This window comes from Excalfactoria chinensis, chromosome 16 (genome assembly GCF_039878825.1).
Source record: "Excalfactoria chinensis isolate bCotChi1 chromosome 16, bCotChi1.hap2, whole genome shotgun sequence".
In the NCBI taxonomy this organism is placed as follows: domain Eukaryota; kingdom Metazoa; phylum Chordata; class Aves; order Galliformes; family Phasianidae; genus Excalfactoria; species Excalfactoria chinensis.
The window spans coordinates 1,414,490-1,431,014 of record NC_092840.1 but is presented as its reverse complement, the minus strand read 5'-3'; the positions used below and the strand labels follow the sequence as shown (position 1 = coordinate 1,431,014).

Here is a 16,525-nt window from a genome sequence, read left to right as displayed (position 1 = left end):
AGGTTGGATGGGGCCCTGGGCAGCCTGGTCTGGTATTAAATATGGAGGTTGGTGGCCCTGCCTGTGGTGGGGGGGTTGAAGATTCTTGATCCTTAAGGTCCCTTCCATCCTGGGCCATTCTATGATTCTGTGACACCATTTCCTGTTGCAGGTGGCAAATACAGGGAACAATCCCTTCTGTTGTCCTGCTGTCTTTGCATTGCTTTTTCAGCACCGTAGGCATTGATGTTGGCCAAGTGAAAGTTCATGTGCTGGCTGAGCTAAAGCATGGCTTGTCCTCTTGTTCAGTGGGACCACCATGCCCTTTCCTCCAAAGCTGTCTTCCAGCCTTCCAGACCCATCCAGCCACCATGGTTATCCCACCCAGGACAGGATGTGATGTTTGCCTTTGGGCTGCATGAGCTCAGTCAGACTATGTGCAGCCCATCACCATCCCTCCATGTAGGCCCTCTAATCTGGGACCATCTGAAACTGTTCTTACAGTGCACTTTGGCTCCAATTTGTCTGCATATTTGTTCTTTATTTCACCACTTTGACCACAAGAATACTATGGGAGGCTGTCAAATGGCAGTGGCACAGTGGAACCACTCTCCCCTTGCCCACAGAGCCAACTTCCTCACCCTGGAGGCAGTCAGGGCTGCTGGCTATGATATACACCAGGGAAATGTCCACAGGCACTTTTCTATCGCTCTTGTTGATCATGAGTAGAAACAGCCACCAGCAGGACTTTCCATCACCACCCCAGACAAGTGCACAGAATCATAGAATCATTAAGATTGGAAAAGATCACTAAGATCACCCAACCCCCTCCCCACCATGCCCACTGACCCCACTGACCACATCCCTCCATGCCATATCTCCATGTTCCTTGAACACCTCCAGGGATGGTGACCCCACCACACTGACATGGAGGCAGCCCAGCAAGACGGTCTATCTCAGCCCTCCTCCTCCCACATGCCCTGCTCCCACAGGTCACCCCGGGGCAAGGATTTGGGGTTGCACAACATCTGGAGGGTCCCCACCCCTCTGGTCTGTTGATGCTGTTTGGAGCTATTACTGTTTTCTGGTGGCTGCTGTTTGCCCACTCAAATACCTCAGTAATCCGCTAAGGGACCTCACATCTTCCTTCCTTTCTTCTTTTTTCTTCTTCTAAAACAATTAGCTTGGCTCAAGCCCTCTGCAATACATCAATTAATACAAGCTGAGGCAGTAAATTAAAGGGAAACAGGAACAACTATGCTGGGATTAGGTCACTGAAACTATAAACTTTGGAACAAATCAGATTTCCTTGGGAAGGGAAATGGACAGCCGTGATATGTCAAAAGTGAGATGAGACAGGCTCAGAGCAACTTTCCACTTGGTTGCTGGATGCCAGAACTTCTTCCCTGGGGAAGTTTGGGCTGCCAGACCCTGCTGCTACCAATAATGCTTGGATGGCAAAACAAACAAACAAGAGGCAAGAGAAAATGGAGAAGGGTGGGCAAACTGTGCGGATGGATTGGGAGAGGCATGGAGCAGCCAGGTGCAACCTGAGGGGTAGGGAGGAAGGGAGAACCTTGGGGATCCTTCTCACCCCTTTTTCAAACAGCATGTGGGCCTGTTGTCTTGTGACACGTACAAGAGGGCATGAGACATGCAGTTGGCTTTTGCCCACAGAGCATGTCCAGAGCTAAGCATCGTTTGTTTCTTCTCCGTGGTTGTTCAGCAAAAAGCAAACTCTAGAGGTGGAAAAGGAGGAGAAGGGACCATTCGTATCCCCTTTCCTAGGCAGGGCCTTGGTCAGTTCATTGAGGAGAATCACTGCACCTATGGACAGGAGTGTGATCTATTTTGCCCAAAGTCACAGACCAAGGCTGGTGGTAGAGTCCATCTATCACCAGCGTAGGAAGCCACAGCCAATGGGGTTTGCTCCATCCAGCTGTTCAGGCTGTTGGCTCTGATCAAAACCAAATCCCAGGGCTCCCCCAATATCCACACTCATACAAACATACGTGGGGTGTACATATGTAACTGTTCCTCCTCTGGCAGTCACACAGAGCCTGTCTGGCTCCTGGCACTTCCATTATGGACAGTTTCTAATGCATCTCCAAACAAAGCTGGAAAGGTCACTTCTGTGGCAGAAACAGCTGTTATGGCATAGGGATAAATGCAAGGAGCATGTAATACATCCTCCTTCAACCTCTAATTGCATCCATGAGACTTGCAGCCAGCCAGGTGTCCTGGATCAAGCCCTGTGTCACCTCCTCTGCCAGGCCTGTGCTATGGGATGTTCTACAAGGCTGTGTGGGAAGGTCGGATTGGATCACTGCCTGTTTCACAGAGCCACAGCCTGATGAGCAACATTTCTGTGCCATGTGGCAGTGACAAGAGCCATGCGGGGAGAGTAATGGTGCTTGGGGCTCATAGAATCATGGAATCACTACGGTTGGGAAAGACGTCTAAGATCCCCAAGACCAACCCCAACCCACCCCCACCCTGCCCACTGCCCATGTCCCCCTGTGCCACGTCTCCACATTCCCTGAACACCTCTATGGTGATGGGTTGGTGACCCCACCACTCCCTGGGCATTCTGTTCCCTGAAGAAGAACCCAAGGAGGGCAGAACATTCACACCTCTGTTCCAGCAGGCACAGTGGGGAAAAACTCTCTGAAGGTGGGAGGATAAAAGTGATTTCTGGATGGAGGGAACAGGATCATCCTTGCTGTGGCCCTGCTGGGGTGCCATGGGGTGGCTGCCTGTGCTCTGCAGGACACACAGACAGACAGATGTAGGCTGGGGCACCAAGAGGTGAACATGAACCATTGTGCCCTCCACAGGACTGTGCTCCGAGCGACTTGAGGCTTCTGCAAGGCCAAGAGTGGGGCTCCTTCTCCCCTCCAGCGCTCATCAGCAGCACTCGTCAGCCCATGCATGCTCATTAGCTGCAGAAACGCTTCTGCCCTTTTGGCCTCTTGCTCAGTTCTTGCATTTGGTGCTCCTCTACAAACTGAATTACACCATGCTTGTGCGTGAGCAAAACTTCCCCTGCTCTGCACCGCCCCTCCCTCCTCCTTGTGCCCTGCTGTATCCCTGGCATTAATGCAGAACCCACGATGTCCCCATGCCTTCCCCGTAGCATCCCCACATCTCCGACTCCCAGCACTTCACTCTGCCCACGCAGCTTCGTTAGCGGCCCTCTGCCTGCAGACAGAGCCCTGCTAATGACGGCAGCTCCTGGTGGAGCCGGAGCAGCGTGGGAGCCGCGGGGACATAGCTGCGATGCTCTGCATGGCCTTTCATCTCTGCAGTAATGAGGTATCAAGGCCACCCCTGGAGCATGGCAGGTGGGAGTGCTGGGCTGCCTGGTGGGGTCTCCAGGCCCCCACCCCTGGCTGGCAGATGTCAGAGCAGGGCTGGGCTGTGGGATGGGTGCCTGCAGTGAGCAGCACGGCAGGAACTGCCCGAGGCCTGTAGTGGGTGTGCAATGGAACAAGGCATTGCTGGAAGCACGGCTCGGAGAAACTCTTTGGCTAAAGCTAAACAAGAGTTCATTTAACCCCATAAAAGCTCTTCCAGTACTGTGGGAGTCACTGTCTTATGGGGCATAACTACCACACTAAACAGTGTTCTCTGCTCTCTTTCAGTTCAAGGGTGCAGGGGCAGTCCGTGTTGTCCTCCCCACTCGCTGTGAGCTTTTCTACAGGGACTGTCTGTAGTTTCTGTGCAAAGAGGTGTGAGATTGAAGCAGTGGGAGCTGGTTGGTGGTGACAGGTGGATGCTCAGCCCCCTGAAATCATAGGGATATGTCCATAAGTGGTGCTGCGTTAATTTACTGCCTTTTCACCACTTCTTGGGGGCAGTGGTGGGAGAAGCAATGAGATCCATGTGTCACTGAAGGCAAACTCATGGCTGTTCTGGTGGCATCATGTAACTTGGTTTCCTCCTTCATCTTCACCTCTAAAGTACTCATTCCTAAACCTCTTAAAGACAGAGCTGATCCCAGTAACCACGCTCCCATACAGCATGATGCTCAGCCCAAACCTCCACGTAGACTCCAGAACTGGTGTCAGAAGGACCCCAGCAACCCACACCAATGTCTCATGATTGCCTCTATGCCATGGAAGCTGCTGGTGGTGGGAAGCAAAACCAGTGGGTGCAGTGGTCAGCTAGTCCTGGCTAATGCTGTAGCAGGATGTGCATCACTCCGCTGTCTTGGGGGTTTTTATGAGGTTGATGCCCCTGGACCCCCAATGGGACTCAACAACATTGTTGAGTGCAGAGCCAGCAGGATGGGTGAGGCCAATGCAGTGAAGTACAATGGGGATGTCCCCCATCCTCCCCCTCTTTTCCCTTTGGCCCACTTGCATTTGGGGTATTGTGGGGTCCGGGAGATGTTGCGGGAGCAGAGCCGCAGGCAGCGTGGTCGGGAGGTTCAGACACTGGCTAATCCTGTTAGGAAGGCAGTGGTTATTGCAGGGCTTCCAGCGGGACCTGCTAAATGAACCGTAATTCTGTAATGAGATTTCCTTTTCCCGGCCAGACTAAATGTTCTTGGCCACTGGGAATAAGAGGTTGGGGGAAAAAAATCAAAAGGAAAAACGTATCGGGGAGGGGGAAGCCTGTCCAAGGCTGTGTCAGTCTTGGTGGCACTGGGGATGCGCAGAGCTCTCAGATGCGCCTGCTCGTTGCAGACATGGGCTGTAGGCTGCCCTGTGCTCCTCTGCAGGGGGTTGACAGAACCTGAAGAGCAAGCAAATCCCATCCAAAGTTGTGATATCACTCTGAATTTCAGAGAGGGCCGGAGCCTGTGTGTGAGGCAGCGGAAGGCTGGAAGGGCAGGGGCATGCGAGGAGAAAACATGCTCCGGGAAAACAGTGGGTTCTTTGTAGAGGGGCTGAATGGCAAGAAGTGGTGTCCCAAGTGGGTTTTGTTCTGCCTCATGGCTACAAGGGGAGAGCCATCGGGCTCCGTGAGGTCTGGGGCTCCTGCTGGGATCCCTTCCTGCAGAGCTGCAGAGCCAGGAGCAGCGCTACCACTCTTTTCTGTCTTCCCTGATCTCGAGTTTTCTTAGTTGTTTACTATTATTATTATTTTCTCCGCTTTCTTTCTGATCTTTCTCTTAGAGAATATGGCAGTCTTGTATTTCTAAATGGGAATGCCTGCCAAGTGCAGAGCCAGGCTTTCCAGCCATGTAGGTGAGATGGAATGCACCATCTGCAGCCTGTCCTGCGCAGAGTTCCCCCCCAGCCCCCACCCATGGGCAGCTGAGGAAGGAGACAGCTCTCTGAGCCTTTTCCTCCACTTCTATGTGGTGTAATCTGGCCCCTGCTCTTTACATACCTCCACTTCCCCATTGGTAAGAGGTGAGTTGGGAGATGAGTGATTGTATTCTGGCATTTTGTAGGGCAGTGCTTCACAGGACCAAGGGGTGTCCTCTGTTGGGTTGTTTTCAGTCTTTTCAGTGTTTTTAACCACAAAGCTGTCCTCAGGCCTCAGGCTACAGGACTCATGCTCTTTCCAGGCATTCCTTTGGTCCACTTTTGTAAGTAAATGGGGTTCATGGCTCAGCTGCCCAGGGAATGGTGGAGTCACTGTCCCTGGAGGTGTTGAAGGAACATGGAGATGTGGCACTGAAGGACATGGTCAGTGGACGTGGTGGGGTTGGGTTGGTGTTGGTCTGGGGGTCTTAGAGGTCTTTTCCAGCCTTACTGATTCCAGGATTCTATGATTCACCCAGCTGTGCTCTTGCACCCCAGTCTAGCACAGCTGCAGCCTTTTGACCAAATTGAATGGGAGGGTTGAGACATCAAAACAATGAGGTTTTGGTGTGTCACCTGCATTGGGTCCCAGGTGACCTAAATGAGCATCCCCTATTAGGGCTGAAATCTACAGAGTGCTGGTCAACTTGGGAGAAGGTAATATGGGAATGCTTCCAGTCAGGACAGGTCCTACTAGTGCCATGAGATCATGGTCACCTCAGTGCTAACACAGTTCACCTACAAGTGACATCAGAGCAGCTCTGTGTTTTTCTAATTGCTGGAGTTGGCTTTGGAAGCAGTGGACAGAGTTGCTGGAACCCAGTGGCTGCAGGTGAGTGGATTGCTGAGGGACCCAAAAAGCACCAAAAAGCTCTGAATTGCTTTAAATTCCATGGGGGCGGTGAGCTCAGGGTGCCAAATCCTGCAGTTGGGGCCTTGTGTCAGCATGGCGGCTCAGGGAGGGCAGGGGGAGGGCTGTTGGGATCTGTGCTGGGCTGGGTTCAGGTGGTTCTTTTTCCTCTTTTTCCTGCTCTTGAGGAGAGATTTTGGTGTCAAGGGAAATTGTCTTGATTGGAGGTGAAATGTTGGGATTGTGCTGTTCCACGTGCAGTTGGCTCCTTTCAGCATTTGATTCTGTTGTGGTTGAACTGGGAGAAGCTGTTTAATACTTCCAAATTACAGCAGCTTTTTGACATCCCATGAAAGTCATTCCAGAAATAAATCCAAATTCCTGGCAGTGCTTCTGCACAAACTTCTCCCTGCTCGGTGGGAAGGCTGAGCACCGCCTTTCTTTGGGTTGTGGGGGAAAAATAAAAGGGGGAAAAGCACAGCTCTGTGCCTCCTGTTGTTGCTCCTCTCCCTGCTGGTACGTGCACTTGGGATGGGGCAGCTCCTGTGTTGCTGTGTGGCTTTGGCTGAAGGACACTGATTCACAAGTGTGTGAGCAATGCAAAGCGTGTCCTGGTGCACGCTGCAACCTACATGTGATGAAGGTGTAGGTTAGGGCTGAGATGAGCCTTCCTCATCATCACCAGTCCTCCTCGCCATTGCTGCGCCCCTGGGCTATGCAGATGGAGCTGCCCTACTGCTGCTTTAGGGACAGGGATAGATGGGGTTCATAGCTCATTCAGTCTCAGTGGATGCCCAGCCCATGTTGCTTTATTTCCATGGGTCTGGGGGTACAGCAGCCCCTCTTCACCCACCCCCAGCAGGCACACGAGGGGCTTCAGCAGTGGGTAGCAGAATATTTTTGTGTTGCTTTCCTTGCAGCTTGTTTTCTGCTAGCAGGGTCTTTTTTGGAAATGAAGAACTCGGCAGCAGCTGTGGCTCAGTTTCGGGCTGTCTTTGTGTTCCTTGTGCTGTGAATGCTCTGCAGATTGAGCTTATCAGCCCTGTCAGCCTGCTGCAGCCCTTCCGCGCTGCCCTGCGCCTGTTTACCCAGCACTGCTCTGACGCAGGGCCCCTTCCTGCATCTGTCCCACCCACCCCGAGGTCCCACACCGATAACTCTGAGATTAGAGATTTGGGTCTTTTAGAGAGAGCCATGGACCTGCAGCCCTCTCTTATGCTGCTCCATAGGGAGAAACCTCCACATTTACTGCTAAGGGTCAGCACAAAGTGATTTTCCAGTTGACAATTACCCCGTTAATCGACTCAAAGATTAAATACCTACATTTGGGGGTCAGATCCTCCTGGAAAGGAGTGGGCATGAGGCAGGGACTCAGCTGCTGTACAGCACAGGGGATGGGCTGCCCTTTGCCAGCCTTAATGATCTCCATTCTGCTTATTTTTGGATGGTTTTTGAGGTCTCTTCCAACCCAACTCATCCTATGGTTCTATGATGCACGTCTCACTGATTCCATGGTTTCAGTGCAGCTCTGTGCTGCTGAGCACCTTCCCCCAATTTCCAGCTGCTGACAGCTGCCTCAGATATTTGTGTTTGAAAGTGTTTGCATCTGAATAACCCAGGAGTCACTCCAACCACTCCGGCATGTGGAGCAAGCGAAGTCTCTGAGCTGGTTTTTCATCTGTTCAAATTAGAGCCTGGATTTACAAGGCGTCCTTGGGCTTTGGTGTGTTTGTAAAACCTCCAGCAAGCCCTTAAAAGGAGGATGAAAACAATCTGGGTTTTGATGGCAAGGTGTGGGGCTGGCGCAGGAGGGGATGCAGTGCGCGACTTGTAGAGGCAGAGCGTCACGTTTTGAAGTAAGGAAAGAAAGAAACACAGAGAGGGAAGACAGACAGGTACAGCTCTGCCCTGTAACAGTGATGAAACATTAATTCATCCCCCTGGAATTTCTTGTTTGTGAGCTGCCATAATTTCATTTCTTTGGTGTCTGTATGAAGCTGGAGTTAGTTTAATGCCAGAAGCCAAATACTCTCCTACTAATATCTCTTTATTAGATTTGGTGTGTGAGTGTGTGTGTGTGAGAGAGAGACAGAGCTCCTTATAACCTACTTTATACCATCGGAGGTGGTGTGATGCACTCTAAAAGACTCAATCCAGCCCTGTGACCGGCAGTGACACAAGGCTGTAGGCACGAGTTTGACTTTTTCATACCATTTCCAAGCTATTTTGCCCCAAATGTGTCCTAATGCTCACTGAGCCGGGGACTCCCAGGCCCTCAGACCTGCGGTGCTTGCCAGCAGTGCGGGCTCACTGCCACCCATAGGCAGCTCCAGCACCCGCACCCACTCCGAAGTGGAACACAGACAGAAATCCCAGGATTTGTCCCAAATCACTGCCAGACCCCCATCAGCTGGTGTGTGTGTGTGTGTGTGCACAGTGACATCGGCTCCTTAAGCTTTGGGTATAAATACGTTCAGCCCTTTCTTTATTCCCGCCGCGGTAATCCCTCAGATGCATTTTGGGCTGCATAGAAATAGCAGCCGGGTGACGGTTGTGTGTGTGTGTGTGAGATCTGCACTGCTGGCAGCCCGGGGATCTCTGAGCACATTCCCCACTGTTGGAACCCCACTGACCCCTGAGGCTTCCAATGCAGGTGGGTGAGGCTGAGGGGAGGGCAGTGAGCCTGGGACTGGGGGGGGGGAGAAGGGAGAAGGAAACTTGGGTGAGTGGAGTGCTGTGTTTATATTTGGCTCCCACAACGCCGTGAGCATATGGCTGGAGGCAAATGGCACTGAGCTGATTTCGTGGCAAGGGGGAGCGTGGGAAGGAGCAGGGGCTGTCCCCCCCCCCCACCAAGAGCTGAGCTGGGTGATCTCTTGCTTATAGTGTTGTCTGCATTTGGGGTGTGGGGTGACTTGTGCAAATGTCTTCCCCGTGGCTCCAGGCTGGATAGGGAAGGGTTACAGGTGTGTAATCCTGGTGGAGAAACCCTGCCCTGAGTGCTCTTTGCTGGAGGAAGGAAGGTGCAAATGTCGGTTGTCACACTGTGACCTTTTCCAGCCCCAGTATCTGGGGGTGGCTGCTGTGATGGAGGCTGTGACTTCCCCCAGCACAGGACATGTGGAGGCCACCAGCTCTTTATGATGCCAGCACTGTGCTATGGGCTTTGTGGGCAAAGCCTCAGCCAGCACAGAAGTGAGCACCGCTCTGCTGAGCATTATGCAGGGCAGTGTCCTGGGAGGAGGATGATGATGGTCATCCTGGTGACACATAGGGCACAGCTTGGCTTCTTCCTGGTGGGTCCTGTGTGGATGTTAGTGGGGTAGGTGGGCAGGACAGCCACAGCTGGGAGTCCCTCTGTCTGGAACCCTGCACCCATTGCTCTGCTTCCTGGTTTTGCCTCTCCAGCAGAGTAGGTGGTGGGATCTCACACCATGGGAAGAAGTTCTTGGGCTGCCCAGGCTGAGTGACAACATTTGGCCCATGTCATGAAGCCTTTCTTTGCCTGCTTGCCCCCACCCCATGCAGCTTACCCCTCTGTGGGACAGGCTTCCCTGCCCGATGGAGCACAGCAGATGTCATTTGGAAGCTTGCTATTAAATCAGTCCTCCTGCATCTAAATAGGCGTAATTATGTTTTCATTAGCCCCAGACAGTGCATTACAGCTTGATGTATGAGTAGTGTGAGGAGCAGGGGGGTGTAGCCCCAAAAGTGCTGCTGCCATCCTCCCCCATTTGCCAGCTCTGCGAGAGTCCCTGTTCAGTGGGGAGGATCAGGGCTGCTTGCTTTGCCATCCCTGAGGGAAGTTTTGTCATTTAGTCACCCGCTGTGCCATGGTTTATCCATGAGCATCCCAAGCACTGGACAGCCATGGCTATGTGCTGGGCTGCAGTTGTGTTTCCATGCTCCAGGGGAGCTGCCCCTGTGTTCTGGGAGGGGGCTGCATGCAGGTGAGCTCCTGCCAGAGAGCCAAATGGGGTTTATATAATATTATAGATATATAATTATGTGTTTGTTGTTGCCATGGGAATGAGCACAATTGCAAAGCCTGGATACTGATGTCAAGCCTGGGTCTCTACTGGGCCTTTTTGGGGGCAGGGGCAGGTCGGAAGGGGAAATGGAGAGAGGAGGAGCCCCTTCCCTGCGCTCTCCCCTGTGTGCGGCCCCAGCACAGTGCCCAGCTCTTTGCTGGGGACAGTGGGGAACACTGGTGCCACCTGCCATGGGCTTGGGGTGCTGGGACAAGCTTGGGAGGGAGGCTGCTTGCTATCAGGGAATAAGGGAACCCCATTGTCTCATTTACCCTCCCCCCTCACAGCAGTATGATGCAGGGAGAGGGCTGCAGCTCTCCGGGGGTGTGGGGCTGAGCCGGCTGAGCCCCTCTGCCCCAGGGTATGCTGTGGATGGCTGCAGGGCATGGAGTGGGGCTTTCCAGCAACAAGTGCAGGCTAGGAGTGGGAGGGGGTGTCTCTCGGCTCTTTAATTGATGAGGGAGCTGAGGAGGGGGTGATGCTCATCTGTAAGGGGAGGGGGGGGAAAAGCCAGGCTGGAAATGAGGTTATATAAAAGATGTATGATTTGGAGAGCGGAGTGTCTCCTAATGAGGGCTGCACCGGCTCGCTCCACACCCATAAAAACCCGGGTTGGACGTCAAAGCGGATTCGTTTCGGTGATGCTGGGATAAAGGGGCGCAGCGAGCAGTGCTCCCTCCCTGCAGCCCCGCACAGCCCCGCGCTCGTCCCTCCGCAGATGCCGGGAGCGAAGCGATGCTCCGGGCACGGATGAGGACGGGGACGGCTCAGCTCCGCTGCGTGGTAGGTGGTGGGATCGTGTGTGTGTGTGTGTGTGGGGGGGGGGGGGAAGCCCCCAACCCCGCACCGCTTATCGGGGAAACTTTGCGGTGCCGGAACCCCGCGGCACCCCGCAGCCATCGGTATGTCTCCACTGCGCTCCCTCGTACCCCGGGGGGGGGGTCAGCTGCAAACTTCATCCGTCAGGTCCCCCCCCGTGACACCCCCGGGAATGGGGGGCTGAGGCAGCTGCAAGGAGGGCGCAGCTCTTATCTCCCTCCCCCGCAACTCTTTGCAGTAAGTTTGTATGGGGCGAGCGGGATAGCAATTTGGTGGGGTGGGGGGAGGCACAGGCAGGGGTAAGGGGCAGTTTGCTGGCGGAGGGGGAAGGAGCAGTTCGCCAGGAGCAGGCGGACGGTGTGCGTGGGGAGGGCAAGGGGCCAATTTGGCTGGAAAAGGCGGGCAGTGTGCCCGGGACGGGCGGCAGTTTGCCCGAAGAGGGGGCGGGGGGGGCAGATGCAATTAGTCCGGCAGCGGCTGGGGTAGGGAAGGAGCAGGTCTGGGACGGGGGATGATGGGAGGGGACTGATTCTCGTGGGGTGGGATTTGGGATGCGCGGGTTCCCGGGGTGGGATGTAGGTTTCTGGCGGCACGCTGCAGGTCATCGGGAGGTTGGGGTGGAGAAGGAGGGGGAAGGTGCACAGGGTCCTGGGGGGGATGTAGGCTGCTGGGGGGGATGTATGATCCGGGAGGGGCGCACGGTCGCACCCAGACCCAGACGGCTGCGGGCGCTGCTGGAGCTGTCCAGGGTGCTGAACGCGCACCCCCGACCGCACCCTCTGCCCAACGCACAGCGCGGGGCTCGAGACTGCGGGAGATTCCCCCCCTGCAAGCAGTGCTGCTCCTCCTGCCCCACGGGTGTCTCCTCTGTCTCCAGGGCAGTGAGATGGAGAGGGAGCGAGATCCAGTTAGGAGAGGGACACACCAGTGCCACCCCGCAGTGAAGCCCTGGGACTCAAGGCCGGCTCCTGCCCCCCATAAGGACAGTCTGAACCTGGTCCCTTGTTTGTCCCCACCTGGGCACGACAGACTTCGGTAGTCCCCTCTGCAGCACAGCCAGGAGCTGTGGTGTAGGGAGTGCAGGAGCCAAACCCAGCTGGCTCTGCCTGCGCTCCCGCTCTCGGCTTTCTTTGCACTCAGCAGCTGGGGTGGTGAAAAGGTTTTGATGGAAAGCTTTGGGTTTTCTCTGGCAAAAAATGAAAAGAACCTCTATGCATGCACATCTGGAGCCCCTGGTGCTGGGGTGGGTGTTGGTGGGTATCGCTCCCCAGTGCCAGCCCTGCAGGGCATTTCCCTGCTCAGTTCCACAGCCCAGGTGCAGACATTTTCTTCCAACGCTTTCAAGTTACGACTGTCATGAGGAAATTCTGGCAGGCAACTTGACAATTATCTGCTGAGTCCCTGAGGAACTGATCCGCCTCTCACTGATACAGAGGGGAAGTGTCTCCTTCCTTCTGGTGGGAGGTTTGTGGGATTGCAGGGCTGGGGACCCACTGCTGTGCGTGCCGGCTGCTTCCCTGCCTCCCTCTTCTCTGCGTCCCCCACTGCTGGGGCTCGAGGTACGGAACAGGACATGGATGGAGAGCGGTGGGGAGGGTTTGTGGTGGGGGCAGACGAAATAGCACTCTGCTGTAGACGTCCAGCTGCACACCCTTACTATTCCTTTCCAGCTAAAGGTCTCCATCAGGGAAGTCTTATTTTGAAGAGTTTGATTTTGTGTCAGCGATTTCTTCCTCTGTTTCCTTCCAGCTTTTGTCACCCAGAATATTTTTCTTAGTGATGCCACCAGCAGCCCACCACTCCGTAGCTTTTGAACGTGTCCATGTTTGCAAACAAATGCCTGGTGCAGAGCCTCTCCAGGAGCAGCCATGGTTTGGGGCACTGTTGTACTAATGAGACATCTGCGCCTGGAGCAGCGTTACACTCCCCTGTGAGCAGCACTGAGCTCTCATGCCCTTTGCTTTCCACCCATTCCCTCTTCCAGTGATTGAGTGTGAGCTCCAGAGAGGCCATCTTAGGCAGGGGCATCACTGCCTCGTGCCTGGGGCTGAGCCTTCTGACAGCGGCCCTTGGGGGGGGGGTTGTGACCCTCTTGGTTTTGTTCTTTCCCCCCTCCCAGCTGCTTGCCTTGCGTATGTTGTGTTTTGTGTTTCTGTAGTGAGTCTGTACAAAAGGCTCAGGAAATCTGCCAGATTGCCCAAATCAGTGCCTGAAAACAACTATATATAGTAACCGATAAGTCACATGAGCTCGGCACGCATAGATTAGCATTTACCTTTCCCGAGTAACGAGGGTATTGTCTGATACTTGTTGATACCATCAGTTTTGACTAAAGAAAGACAACCCCAATAGAAAGGGACTGTCTCTGACAGAGAACAAATGAGAGTGAAAAGCCCTTGCTCTGCTCCCGCTGCTCTGATTGTATCTGTGTATTAAGTGAAATCTATAGACATGATCCGATCTCTTGTACGTCTCCAAAAATAAACACATTGTGTCCTGAGGAGAGAAGGAGCTGTAAGCCAGTCTGTGACTGGAGCTGGATGAAAGCACGTTTGCTTCCATCTGCTTCTCCCACAGGAGCCCCGCTGGGCTGTGTGATGCCAGAGCCCGAGCCCTGCATGGCAGCTGCAATGTGAGGTAAACCAGCACCCACCCGCAGCACCCAGAGCTCTGGGTATGGCCATGGGAACCTGCAACATGCTGTATAGATATATAGCTTCAAAACCCATATGCTATCGGTATGTCAATCCATATGCAGAGCGTGGAAGCCTGCAAGCGCTGCATGTGTGTAGATAAAACTGGAGGTATTTATGCTAATACAACTCTTTCTATAGCCCCTCTTTTACATGACAATTCCGAAATGCTTTATGAGATCCCACAGTACCCTTCTAGGGCAGGCTTGTCTTAATCCCATTTTGCAGACTTTTGGGCTTATGCTTTCAGACATGCTGAAAGCACACAGCCCGTCCTTGCCGTTACAGTCATAAAATCTGGCTGTTTTCTGAGCAGAACTCACCCTTCATCCCCCAGTCCTCCAAGCTGTGTCTCAGCTGAGGGTGCTGGTCCCATTGGGGGGTGCTTCTGCCAAAAGCAGCACAGGGCTGTCCCATCAGGTAGGGGAGATGAGTACTGAGGCAGCACCCACAGTACAAAGCTGGAAGCTGTGAAGTCTACACCCCCCCCCCCATCCCAGTTGTGCCCAAATCAGAACCAGAGCCCTCTGTGGGACAAAGGATGGGTCCCAGGAGAGTATTGCTGCTGCTGTCAGTGCTATGGCAACACATGCTGATGGAAAACCCAAGGGATGGCACAATCAGGAGCTCAGAGCCCGATATTTCCCACAGGTTTGTAAATAGTGGCACAAAGCACTTCTGGTGCAAGGTGGTGACAATGAGGTGAGTTCCCACTCAGTGTCCTGGAGGGACTTTGCTCCCAGCAGTGGTCCTATTGATGCCGCTGATGGCTTGGGAGTTGTTGCAGCCTGAGCCAACCTGCTGTGACTTCAGATTCCCTTTTTCTTTTATTCCAAATGGAGCCACAACTCCTTTCTCGTGCTGGGATTGGGTTTCAGCGCCATCCATCACGCAGCATTTTCTCATTTATTTCCCATCTACCTATTTTGTCATTTAGGACAAAGCGTTGTTGTGTTAACACGGCTCTCATTTGTCACATCGGAGTTGCTGGTGTAACTCCAGTCCTCTCGGTAAATTGATCGTGGTGAAATTTATGCTTTGCAGATGGGCCAAGCCCTAATAGGAACATCAGTTTGCGACGGGGTTAGTGGCGGAACTGACTGTTTTATCTAACCTCTGTTTCAGTGCACACCGCAGGCCCCGAGAAAATATTGTAGGAAACGGTAAAATAGAAACAGCAGCCGTGCTATGGAAATATGGTCAGCCTTGAACTCCAAATTAAAACAAAGCCGGGTTTCTGTCAAAAAAAGAAGAGATTTTGTGATTTTGTCAAGAGTTGTCTTGGCAACACTGGAACCGATCACCTTGCAGCCTGCCCAGTGTGGGGGCACCAGGTGGTGCAGGTAAATCACAGCGAGGGCTCTGATAGTCACAATGATATTTTGATGGCACTGAGGTGATCAGGACATGGAGCACGTGGGATGCACAGACTGGACCAGGCTTCCTTTGGCTGTCTAATTTCCTATAGGGGGATGGTTTGGATGGTGGTGGTTGTGTAAATATGCAGGTCAAAGGGACCTGGGGCTGCCCAAAGGCTGGGGGCTTCAGCTCAGATATAGGGTGACAAGCAAACACATAAAAATTTGCCCTCCCTAAAACAAAGCCCTGCAGCTGTGTTCTGCCATAGGGCTGTTGTATGAGTGGCAAAACAATTCCATGATTCAGTTCACACCTGGTGTAAATTGGGTTTGTCAGGGAGGTGCAGCAGATGCGGTGTCCCAGGTCACAGCAGTAGGGATGGGATGGAGGACAGGGGTGTGGAGCTCGGCAGCAGCTGCGTGTGGACATCAGCAGTGCTGGAGGGAGGTGGATGGATGGAGCTATCCCAGCATGGAAGGGCCACGCACACAGGTATGATGTGGTCTGAGCGTGCAGAAGGGCTGGCATGAGCAAGCTGCCTGCCAGTGAATCACTTTAATGCTCCATTTTCAGATGCACAAACACGCCGGTTTACAGTAACTGTGCATATGTTGCATCCCATTGCTCCTCATCAGAGTCACTGACGCTCCACGGGTTGTAAAAATTAAACGGGCATAAATCCATCAGCCCTGGGGTTCTGCGTTGAGTGGCATAAATCCCACGAAAACTAATTAAATAAGACAATGGTGTCCATTTAAAGCTGGCACGTAGAAATGTGAGCCATTACCGCAGTGATGATTTGTGAGAGACAAGGCTTGAAATCTCATTGTGAGGGCAGGGGCATGCAGGGTGCCCATGCCAGAGGCTCTGGGTCCATGCCGGGTCTGTTCAGCCCATGGGTTGAGGCTGTGATGGGCGATGGATTGTGTTTAGGGCAGGAGATTTATTTCCTCTCTGCTTTGCTTTTTAAATCAAATCACCAATTAAGGCATGTGCTGGAGTTTGTTGCTTGGAATGTTATATGGTGGTTCAGAATGTTTTCCTCTGTTGGCTTGCATAAGACTTTTGAGGCCCTGGAGTGTGTCCAGTGAAGGACAGTGGAGCTGTGCAGGGTCTGGAGCACACGTCTTATGGAGAGCAGATGAGGAAGCTGGGATGGCTCAGTCTGGAGAAGAGGAGGCTCAGAGGGGACCTTATTGCTCTCTACAATTCCTGAAAGGAGGCTGTGGTGAGGTGGAGGTCGGTACACTCCCGGGTAGCAGCAATAGAATGAGAGGGAATGGCCTTAAGCTGTGCCAGAGGAGGGTCAGGTTGGGTATTAGTAACCATTTCTTCTCCAAAAGAGTGGTGATGCAGTGGCTCAGGCTATCCAGGCAGTGGTAGGATTCACCATCCCTGTAGGTGTTTAAGGAATGTGGAGATGTGTTGCTGACACTGTCAGTGGGCACGGTGGGGTTGGGCTGGAGTTGGATGTGGGGATCCAAGAGGTCTTTTCCTACCTTAACAATTCCAGGATTTGTTCCTTACATGTCTATG

The 16,525-nt window shown here is 53.3% G+C and overlaps 1 protein-coding gene across 4 annotated transcripts in view; it reads left to right on the top strand.

The window, feature by feature from the left end:
* Positions 1-8,676: 8,676 nt before the first annotated feature.
* NOS1 (nitric oxide synthase 1) overlaps positions 8,677-16,525 on the top strand; it is a 45,243-nt gene continuing 37,394 nt past the window's right edge. For 2 of the 4 annotated variants that reach the window (XM_072350733.1, XM_072350730.1), the window contains exon 1: positions 10,627-10,901. The gene's annotated coding sequence lies outside the window, so the exon portion shown is untranslated. Of the gene's footprint in view, positions 8,741-10,626; positions 10,902-11,134; positions 11,175-16,525 lie in introns of those variants that run through there. The other 2 variants (XM_072350731.1, XM_072350732.1) reach the window with 2 other exon arrangements.